The following is a 10,197-nucleotide window of genomic DNA, read 5'->3' on the forward strand; positions in this document are numbered from 1 at the left end:
GTATGATTATACATGCCCAAGACCTGCTCGTGGAGCATTTTTGTACTCAATGATATTTCTTAAGCATTGTAGTGGAGGAGTAATTTACCTCTTCTAGAAACTTATTGCTGAATGGCTTTTTTTTTTATTTAACTAAATAATTGATTCTTATTTCTTTTGGGTGTATTTTGGTTCTCAATTTTTATTTTAGATAGAAAAAGTAAAAAAAAAGTGACAGAACAACGATAAGCGATAGTTAGATTAATAATTTGATAAGTATAAATAGTTAAATTAATAATTTTCATCTAATCAAAGACTATTTTGACTCAAATTTGACCCAAAATGAAATATCATTGGCTAATGTAATTGAGAAAACGGGTATCAGAGTGTATTTAATCAAATTTAGGATTGAATTTAACATTATGCTTAAATACAATTAGGCATTTTCATATTACAATTGTAATAAAAAAATAAATCTTCCTACTCAGATATGAACCGGTTCCATAGTGCGGTAATTATGGTTGTACGCTAGATTTCAGACGATCTTTAGCATAACCATTATTGTATAGTTGCGCATAATTTATTGATGGGGACATATTAATTTATTGACGCTCTCAAATCGTATACCAATGAATGATGACTTGTAAAAAGTAATGACTGATGAGGTGTTCAATCAATAATTCTATTGTTAAATAAAATCAAAAAATTTGAAGGACATCGCTGAATAAACGACCTATAATTAAAATTGTAGTGGTAGAGGAATAATTGTTAAAGTTAGCAGTTGTATTCCCGGTAGAGTTAGCTTAGCTATTAAAGAGTTTCTTAGAATAGTTTTTCATTGTATATACACTTTAATTCATATTAATAATAAAGTGTGGAAAATTCTTTTAGTCTTTTGATATGGTATCAATTTTTAAGTTTATTGGGTCTTCGTGATTTTCTGGCTTGTTTTCTCTTGTTTGCTCAATTGGGGTTTCCCCCCTCTTTTCGTCCTAATCCATCACGCCTCACTCACCAGACTCCATGATCATCGACTTCAACCACCCATTGTTCTGGCATCCGTCAGACACACAACGAGGACACTTTTGACATCTCAACGACTGGTAGCGATCGAGAATTACACTGTTTGGAGCCGGTTCATGTGAATAACTCTTCTCGCTAAGAACAAATTGGGGTTTATTGAAGGCAATTATCGCAAAGAAGATTTTGACCTTTCTCTTCATGCCAGTAGGATCGCAACAATGCAATCGTTCTTTCTTAGATCATCAACACAGTTAGTAAGGATTTATCTGTCGGTATTGTGTTTGCTAACGTTGACTTGGTTTGGCAGGACTTGAAAGAACGCTTCAGTATGGTTGATGGCTCTAGCATGTTTTTTCTTCATCGAGAGAGAGCTTTGATTTCTCAAGGGGATTCTTCGATTTCCATTTATTTTTCCTTATTGAAATCTCATTGGCATGAATATTCAACTTTGGTTCCATTCTCGTATTGTGTCTGTGATGTTTTGTAACGCCCTGAATCCCATGTTAAAAGTTTCGGGTAAATCTGAATTGGGTTTTGGATAAACCTTATGGCTTGTAAGAAGCCTTGACCCAAGTTTGAGTAGATTTGGGCTTGGATTGAACTCAATTGGCCTTAAAAAGGGTATTTTTGAATTATGACCAAAGCTTGAAGGAACAAGGAAGTAATTATACAAAATTTCAAACTAAAAGATGAAAACCCAATAAGGAATGGTGACCTCACGTCTAACCATTTTTCATATCTCTTTTTTCAAAACTTTGCCTTCTTCTTCTGTCAAACTCATCTCATCTTCCCTTGTAACTTGTTAAAAGGTGGGAACATTATCTCTAACAATCATAATTTGATCAAACCAAGGTAAAAATCTTAACCTCAATTTCCAAAGCTTCAAATCAAGCCCTCAACCTCTCCATTTCACTATGGAAACCAAATATGGGTTTTATGGGGGTTTATGAGAACCTTAGCCGTCCAGTCCGTTTTTGAAGTATTTCAGTCTTAGGAAGTTTTTTGTTAAATACTCTTCTAAGCTTCCAAACTCATTAGAAACTCATTTCTAGTGATGAAAGTTGGAGAAAGCTTCAAAGCTAAAATGGAGGAAAAACTTATGCTTGGGTGACTTTGAGGTGTTTTCCAGCAGCTTAGAATCCAAGGTAACACACACTTCTAACTCAACTCTACCACATGTAGATCATTAGATATGATTTGGTAGGTTGCATGAGTTATGAAGCATTTCCATTGTAGAATGCATATTTTGATGTTTCAGCATGTTAAAAAGCCTTTTTATGATCCATTTTATCATACATAAGACTTTAATAACAGTTGAGAAGCTCAATAGGATCTTTGGGGAGGAAAGTTGGTCTTTTAGTGCCCAAAATAGGGCATTTCTAGGTAGAAGTATAAGTACTGGAAAATAGTACCGATTGTTCATCAGAAGTTCAAAATAAGGGGATTTTAGGCTAGAAGTATCGATACTCCTTCATTAGGTATCGATACTAGGGGTTATCACTTAACATATTCTAGTATACATTTTTTTTGTATCAGTACTCATGGGAGTATCGATATTCCTAGTAAGAGTATCGATATTGAGGTATATTTTTCAAAACATCGAACCTAATTTTGATTTTGATACTCAGGGTAGTATCAATACCCCAACACTATAGTATTAATACTCAGCTATGAGTATTATACTGCCTTCCTCTATCAACATATACTAGTCAGTAGTTATCGATACCAAAAGGTGGGTATCAATACTCAGAGTTCAGTATCAATATTGAAGGGTCAATATTGCTACCAGCAAACAACTTTGGATAGGTAATCCGATGGTTAGGGGATTGGAATTGAGGAGCCCAATAACATCAGTATATCAGCAAATAAAACTACAAGTGAGAATATTTATTAATTTCAAAATAACTAGAAATAGTAGTAGTTAGGAATACATAAAACTAGCCTTGTTTGACGCTCGAGAAAAAGCCAAGACACTAGTCTCTTTAGCAGAATACGATAGTCAGTTAGATATCGCAGTTTATTCCAAGGCACTTCAGCAAACGACTGGGTGCAAATGCCCCAAGACTCGACGGAATAAGTTGGTCTAATACCCGAGGGTATCTCAGAAAGGCTAGAGAGGTTATGAGCTCCAAGATGTAGAACCCTCAGCCGCACCTTGATGCCTACTCATTAGTTCATACAGTAGTTCTCATGTTCATATACCTATGCCACTTGCATGCTCATCTAGTGAATACATGTAGTATAATATAGTTATTAGTGTGACACTAAGCTAGTAAGCTCAACGTATGCAATATGTTTTCGTGAGTAGGTTCTTAGGTGACCAGTTCATGAGCATTATCATCACCAGTATTCCAGCTCAGTAGAGATCCTCAGAGTAGTTCTTGATTTGTATTAGAGGACATGTACTATTTATGGACCCTTATGTATTCACTCGTAACTCTTTTTATTTAAAATAGGTATTGTATTATTTTGGATATTTTAGGAGCTCCCCCATATTTGTAAACTTTGTTATGATGTTCTATTTTATTTACTATGGATGAATTTTATCAGATGTTTTATAATCATATTTTAAAAGAAAATTTTTGGGTAGCCACCACTTCAGTGGTATCGTGTGATATTCTAATCCCTCGGTCTTTGGGTCTGGCTCGATTAAGGTGTTACATGTTTTTGAATAAGGTTTGCAACACCTTAATCGACAGATCTTGTTTTAGTTTTTAAGGGACTAAATGACACCTAAGTTTTGAATCAAAGTTAGTTATTATTAATGTAGATGTTTTCTTTTGTTAAGATGACTTATTATATGTTGATTCATGAGGAAGCTCATCTTATTCATTTGCCACAAGTTTCTCCTACCTTTGAGGTTTCAGCGATACTTTCTACTGCTCTTAGTTATTGATATTGTTGTCATTTTATTGGTAATTGTGACCATTGTTGTGTCAAATGGCATAAAAGCTACCATTGTTATTGATTGGTAGGTTGTCCCCTGGATTTTAAGTTTGATTGGAAGAATGATGCTTCGAATAATGTAACAGAAAATAGTGCAAGCATACACTATCATTTATTAAGTAGTAAAAGTGAACACATCTAATGCATTGGATATCATATCCACAGAGATTAGTATAACTTTGCGTAATTGTTATGCAACAAACGTAAAATTGTGCATTGTTGATGTAGGGAGCAATGTAGTAGAAAACAAAATAGAATAAATGGGATTATAACACAAGTAAATGAAGCAATGATTGATTTAGGCAAAAGATTATGGGATGTCAATCAACAACATGCAATTAACGATGTTATAGCAATACGATTGACGTGTCTAACATTAACCTAGCAGATTATTTCTCTCTCGAAAATACTCACCAACACTTACAAGAAGGAATATCTCTCTATATCAATTCAAATAAGCATACAAAGAATGTTACGACAAAATAATCAACCAAAATCACTTTTATGCTAAAATTTGTTATCACATACGTTGATATTATTAATGATGTAACATACTCTTGCAACATTACCGGGCAGTTTACATCTCTACAAACAAGCCAAAAATTAAACTACAGCAACACCAATCAATAATACTAAAGCAAAGTGAATAAATATGAAATTGAATAAAATATATTCAAAATAAAGATCAAAGTTTAACATCTCAACATAAAATAAAAAAATCATCTTAACAAAATAAACCCCATTCTCAAGTTCGATCTAAATTGCTAAGTTATGCCCTCTCGATCGTCAGCCACTGCTCTCACGATTGCAACATGCTTCTCGTCCAAGTGTTGTTTTTCCAAATATTTTTAGGTTGCCATGGTAGCGATAGAAGACAAAAATAAAAGACGTCTAAGAAAATTAGGGTCTGTAAGGATGTTTAAAGTGTATAGAAAATAATATTATAGTCCATCAAAGTCAAACTTTCCACTAATAGGAAAATCCATTTTTCTGAAAATTCTTTTTTAAATTCAAATTCTAACATTTTATCCCACAATTTTATCAATTTCTAAAATTTCTCTAACTGTATTAAAATTAGTAGTTGCTTGAGAATCGTTTGGGTATCAGTCTAACATCGATACCCGACAATGACTACTCCATTAACATAGCACGACATCAATATATCAATTTACATAAAAAAACATTAAAATCAGCTTAAGTACCAATAATTCACTCACAATATGTAAATGATGTAAAATATGCTAAAAGAAATCCAAATATGATTCTAAGAATGCTAAAGTACAAGCTTAACCTAAATAAAAAGGCTCTAAATAATAACTCTTTTGAAGAGTTATCACACCCCATAAACCTAAGTTTTTGCTTGTCGTCAAGCAATGCATGATAACAACTTGCCCTCAAGAATTAGATAGCATAACTCTTATACTTGCCTTGCACCTGTCACCTTATAACCTTAGCAATTTTCTACTAATCACCTTCAAATCTCAAAACAATAAGAAATCAACTCAAATCAACTTATGATGCTCTTGCATGTGTGTGCTCTTTGTCGTGACAGGTCACCACCATGAGTATTTGCAGAGATTATCATAACTATCAAAGTAATTAATAAAGCAAGTATATGTCACAGTAATTATTATTTATCTTAACTAGAGCTTCAGCTCATCACAACTACTGAGTTATAAGATGTTATCAACAACAAACCCCTTAGCCTTTTAGGTAGAGTCATCCCGTGAAGAATTTCATTCACTTATGCTATTCGAAATTATCTTTCCTACTTAGTATTCACAAAGCATATCGGACCTATCTTAGTAATAGAGTGTCCTAAAGCTAAAAGACTATTGTGAATAATTTATTCGGCTAGAGCCAGTTGGACACCTCTAGCAATTCACATAGAACTTAGATAATTTTTTTTGTAAAATGTAAGATAACTAAATTTTCCAAAAAAAAGTACCCACAAGTTAACTAAGCATGATATTCGATAAATAATGATAGCATCACAAGAATTAATAAGGCAATCTCAAGTTATCTCTAAATTCTAAAATTCTACTCATTCTATTTCTTTCGACAATTATCTCATCCTATGTAAATGTAAAGTCTCGCCAATTGTTTGTTTATATAAATATCATGGCAAGTTAGATGTCATGGAAAGCTCGAATGAACACATAAAACTTGAACATGAAAATGCACTTGACAATAAACAATAAAAACAAACAACATGCCCTCAAACCTAAGATGTGAATTGCCCTCAAACCTAAGATGCGCATTGCCCTCAATGCATGTAAAATAAATAAAACATGGGAGAAGGGACAACAATACTCCCCAAATGTTTATAAAGATATTGTGCAAAAATAACTGTGTGGATGTATTACTAATGATACAGGAATAACAGTTTGGAATACAAGAAGATGTTGGGCAACAAGGGTGGTTTGTAACTCCAACTGATGTTGTGAAGCAAATACATCATGTGATGAATGATGATACGACGATCGATGTGGAAATCTGACCTTAAAAAATCTCAAGAAAATTTGTTAAACAAAACTAAAACAAATATAATATAATGTCATAAATGAATTATTGAAAACATGTAAAAATGATTTCATATAGTGAAATGGAGGTTTGTGTTAACTTCTCATGGGTCCCAATAAAACGATATCTCATATTGCTTGTTGAAGGTTGTTGTGACAAAGTCATACGAATTTAGTTCCTTTACGCTTGTAGGAATGAAACATTGTTGAGTTTTCTTGTTGGAATCAGTCATGAAGTGCACTTATTTATTGTTACCGTAGAGATGTTACAACTTTACCAGTAAATTTTCAAATGAGAACTTTCATCGACAAATCCTTTCAAAACCTTATTTTTGCCCTCGATGTTGTTGTGTCATTATGTACATGGTAGCATTTGTAGTTTTACTCAGATACTCATGTTGTGACTTTGTAGTCGGCATTAGCAGTGCAAAATTATTGTTGATGCCATGATCAATGTAGAAGCATTGGTTCCCTCGATTGACATAGTCTCTTCATGGTCTAGCTCATCTAAGTCTTTTATTGTCACATCAATATTAAAGAGTTCTTCAATACTCCTACATTCATCCAATTATTCTTGTATTATTGCTTTGACAATGTCAACAACATGACATTCACCTTCTTCATCTCATTGCATTGGGTTGAACACATTGAATGTAATTTGTTGGTCATTGAGGCACAATGTGAGTTCTTCTTTTTCAACATCAATCAATGTTCATCCAGTGAAAAGTAATGATATTCTTTGTATTATGTGCACTTTTTGTCGGCTTTAAGTCCAAGACAATAAAGTTTGCTGGATAGATAAATTATTTTCACTTGTACTAGTACGTTGTCTATCTTACCTTTGGGATGTACAATGGATTGATCATTAAGTTGAAGTGTAAATGTTGTGGGTAATACTTTACCAACCCCAAGTTTCCAAAAAATAGACAAATGTATTCAGTTAATGCTGGATCCTAAGTCATATAAGTTCTACATGTGTATTGATACCCATAGTACAAGGAATAGTAAAACTCCTTGAATCCTTTAACTTTTAGGGTAATTTGCTCATGACAATGACACTACACCCTTTAGTGAGTGTAATAGTATCAAAATCACCAATCCTACATTTCTTGGAAATCACCTTATTTATAAATTTGACGTAGTTCGGTGTTTGCTCCAATGCTTCCAGCAATGGTATAGTAACGCGCAATTTTCTCAACACATCAATGAATTTTCTAAATTATCGATCTTTCTTGCTTTCTGGAATCTTGGGAATAGAGGTGGAGGTCTTGGATTCTGTTGCACTGGCAATGCTGGTGGAATCATAGGTGGTATTATTTTCAGCATTACTGGAGGTAATATCCTAGAATTACTGCTTTTTCCTATTTCCTTTGTTGTGACAACCACTGTTGGTGTCTCAATTTCCATTTCCAACTTATTTCCCTTAGATTGTTATCCATGCCTCTTATCCTCTTCTTTTTTGTCTTTATCATTTGATTTCCATTGTTATGATGGCATTGTAATGCTCATTATAATGAGTTTTCCATTGAGCTTTCAAAACTTCAGTGTCACTTGACAATGCTCCTTGTGGTATGTTGTTAAGCACATTAGCTAGCTATCTAATTGGATTCTCTAACGCTCTCAACGATGCTAACTGGCTTTGGATCACAATTTTATTTCTTCACATGTACTCTTTCAATAGAGACTCAAGCGATGTCAATGTTGAAACTGAGGCTTGGTTGGAAGACTGCCCTTGAAAATTTTACTCATTGTTATGCTACTGATGTTATATCGCTTGATTATGTAGTTGTTAATGTTACAACATTGGTTGTTGTTGAGTATATTGTTGATGTGAATAATGATGTTGTGTATTCCCAAAATTTGATTGCAATACCATATTTGGGTTGGCTACATTCTAACTTATCCAAGACAAGTTGAGATGATTTTGGAAGTTTAGATTATAGGTGTTCCCATAAGCATTGAATTATCATTAATGTTGTAATTTCTCAAAAAATACACAAACTCGAGATTTTGTGGATATTCTTAAAAATTATGGTTATCACCGCAATAAACACAATTGACAAAAGATGTAGCTTTTACCTCATACATACCTCTAGGCTTTTGTATGTTCTTCATCATTTCAGTCAATGTTGTCACTTGTGTGGTCAGTGTGTTCAGAGAATCGTTGTTCATTGCTGTAGCAACGCGTCTACCCGAGATAATCCTTGTATCGGGGTATTGGTTGTCATTGCTGGAAATACTCTCCAAGATATCATAAGCTTCATTGTAGGACTTGTCCAACAATGCTCCATTGGAAGAAGAATCTACAATCATCCTTGTTTGCATGTTAAGATCATTATATAATATCTCTATTTGCGTCCAATGCTGGAAATCATGCATCAGACATTTTCGCTCTAAATCTTTAAATAATTCTCATACTTCACAGAAGTTCTCATCCTCTATTTTCTTGAAAGATGTGATGTCATTCCTCAATCTAGTATTCATTTTGGTAGGGTTGACTCGCAACAAGAACTTTTGGATAAGTTCATTCCATAATGTTATAACACCGGGTGACAACGAGTTAAGACACGCCTCAGCTTTATCGTGAAACAAGTATGGGAACAACTTCAGCTTTTAGGCCTCCTTGGGCACTCTTTCTTGTATGAATGGATCTCACACTTCCATAAATGCTCTCAAATGCACTCGATGGTCTTTGGTGTGCATCCCACTATATTACCCCATTGATTCCAGTATTTGGAAATCACCGACTTCAACTCTAGGTGGGCAGTATGGATAGTTGGTCAAACAATGCCAGGATTTAAGTCATCCAGAATAGGCACAACGTGCTCTTGGATTGGCCTATTTTTGTTATCAATGTTGTGGTAACATGATCGCATTGGTTCATTGTTCAAGGATGGAATCCTTTTGTTATTTTTTCCATTGTTGTTTGGGAGATTATGATTATCCTTGATTGGAAATAGTAGTTCACCATCATTTCCCATAACATTATGATTCATGTTTGGATGTTGTTGATTTTCTAGTATCATTCGGTGAAAAGTTCTATCTATCTCTGAATCAAAATGTACTAAGTTCTTGTTGTTGTTGTTACGAGTCAAGCACCAGCAATGCCCTGCTAAAGCTACCTACAAAAATGAAAACAAAGTTAGTAACAACTCTAAAAGTAATGACATTAATCCCTGACAACGACGCCAAAAACTTGATGCTTCGAATAATGTAACAGCAAACAATGCAAGCATACATTATCGTTTATCAAGTAATAAAAATGGACGCAACTAATACGTCGAGTAACGTATTCACAGAGATTAATATTATTTTGCAAAATTGTTGTGCAATAAATGTAAATTTTTGTATTGTTGATGTAGGGAGCAATGTTGTATAAATGTAGTAGAAAACAAAATAGAATAAATGGGATTACAACACAAGTAAATGAAAAAATGATTAATTTAGGCAAAAGATTGTATGATGTCAAACAACAATATGCAATTAACGATATTGTAGCAATATGATTGATGTGTCTAGCATTAACCTAGAAGGTTATTTCTCTCTAAAAAATACTCGCTCATACTCACAAGAAGGACTACATCTATATAGCAAATCAAATAAATATACTAAGAATGCTACGACAAAACATTCAACAAAAATTTCTTTTATGCTAAATGTCGCTCTCACAAACACTGATGCTATTAATGATGTAACCTACTTTCGCAATATTACTGGACAATTTATA

The 10,197-nt window shown here is 33.6% G+C and overlaps 1 non-coding gene across 1 annotated transcript; it reads left to right on the forward strand.

The window, feature by feature from the left end:
* Positions 1-8,838: 8,838 nt before the first annotated feature.
* On the forward strand, positions 8,839-8,945 carry LOC120174155. The gene has a single exon (XR_005521134.1). It is a non-coding gene; the product is annotated as a small nucleolar RNA R71 (small nucleolar RNA).
* Positions 8,946-10,197: the final 1,252 nt, after the last annotated feature.

The sequence above is a fragment of the Hibiscus syriacus genome, unplaced genomic scaffold (assembly GCF_006381635.1).
Source record: "Hibiscus syriacus cultivar Baekdansim isolate YM2019G1 unplaced genomic scaffold, ASM638163v2 tig00112000_pilon, whole genome shotgun sequence".
Taxonomy (NCBI): domain Eukaryota; kingdom Viridiplantae; phylum Streptophyta; class Magnoliopsida; order Malvales; family Malvaceae; genus Hibiscus; species Hibiscus syriacus.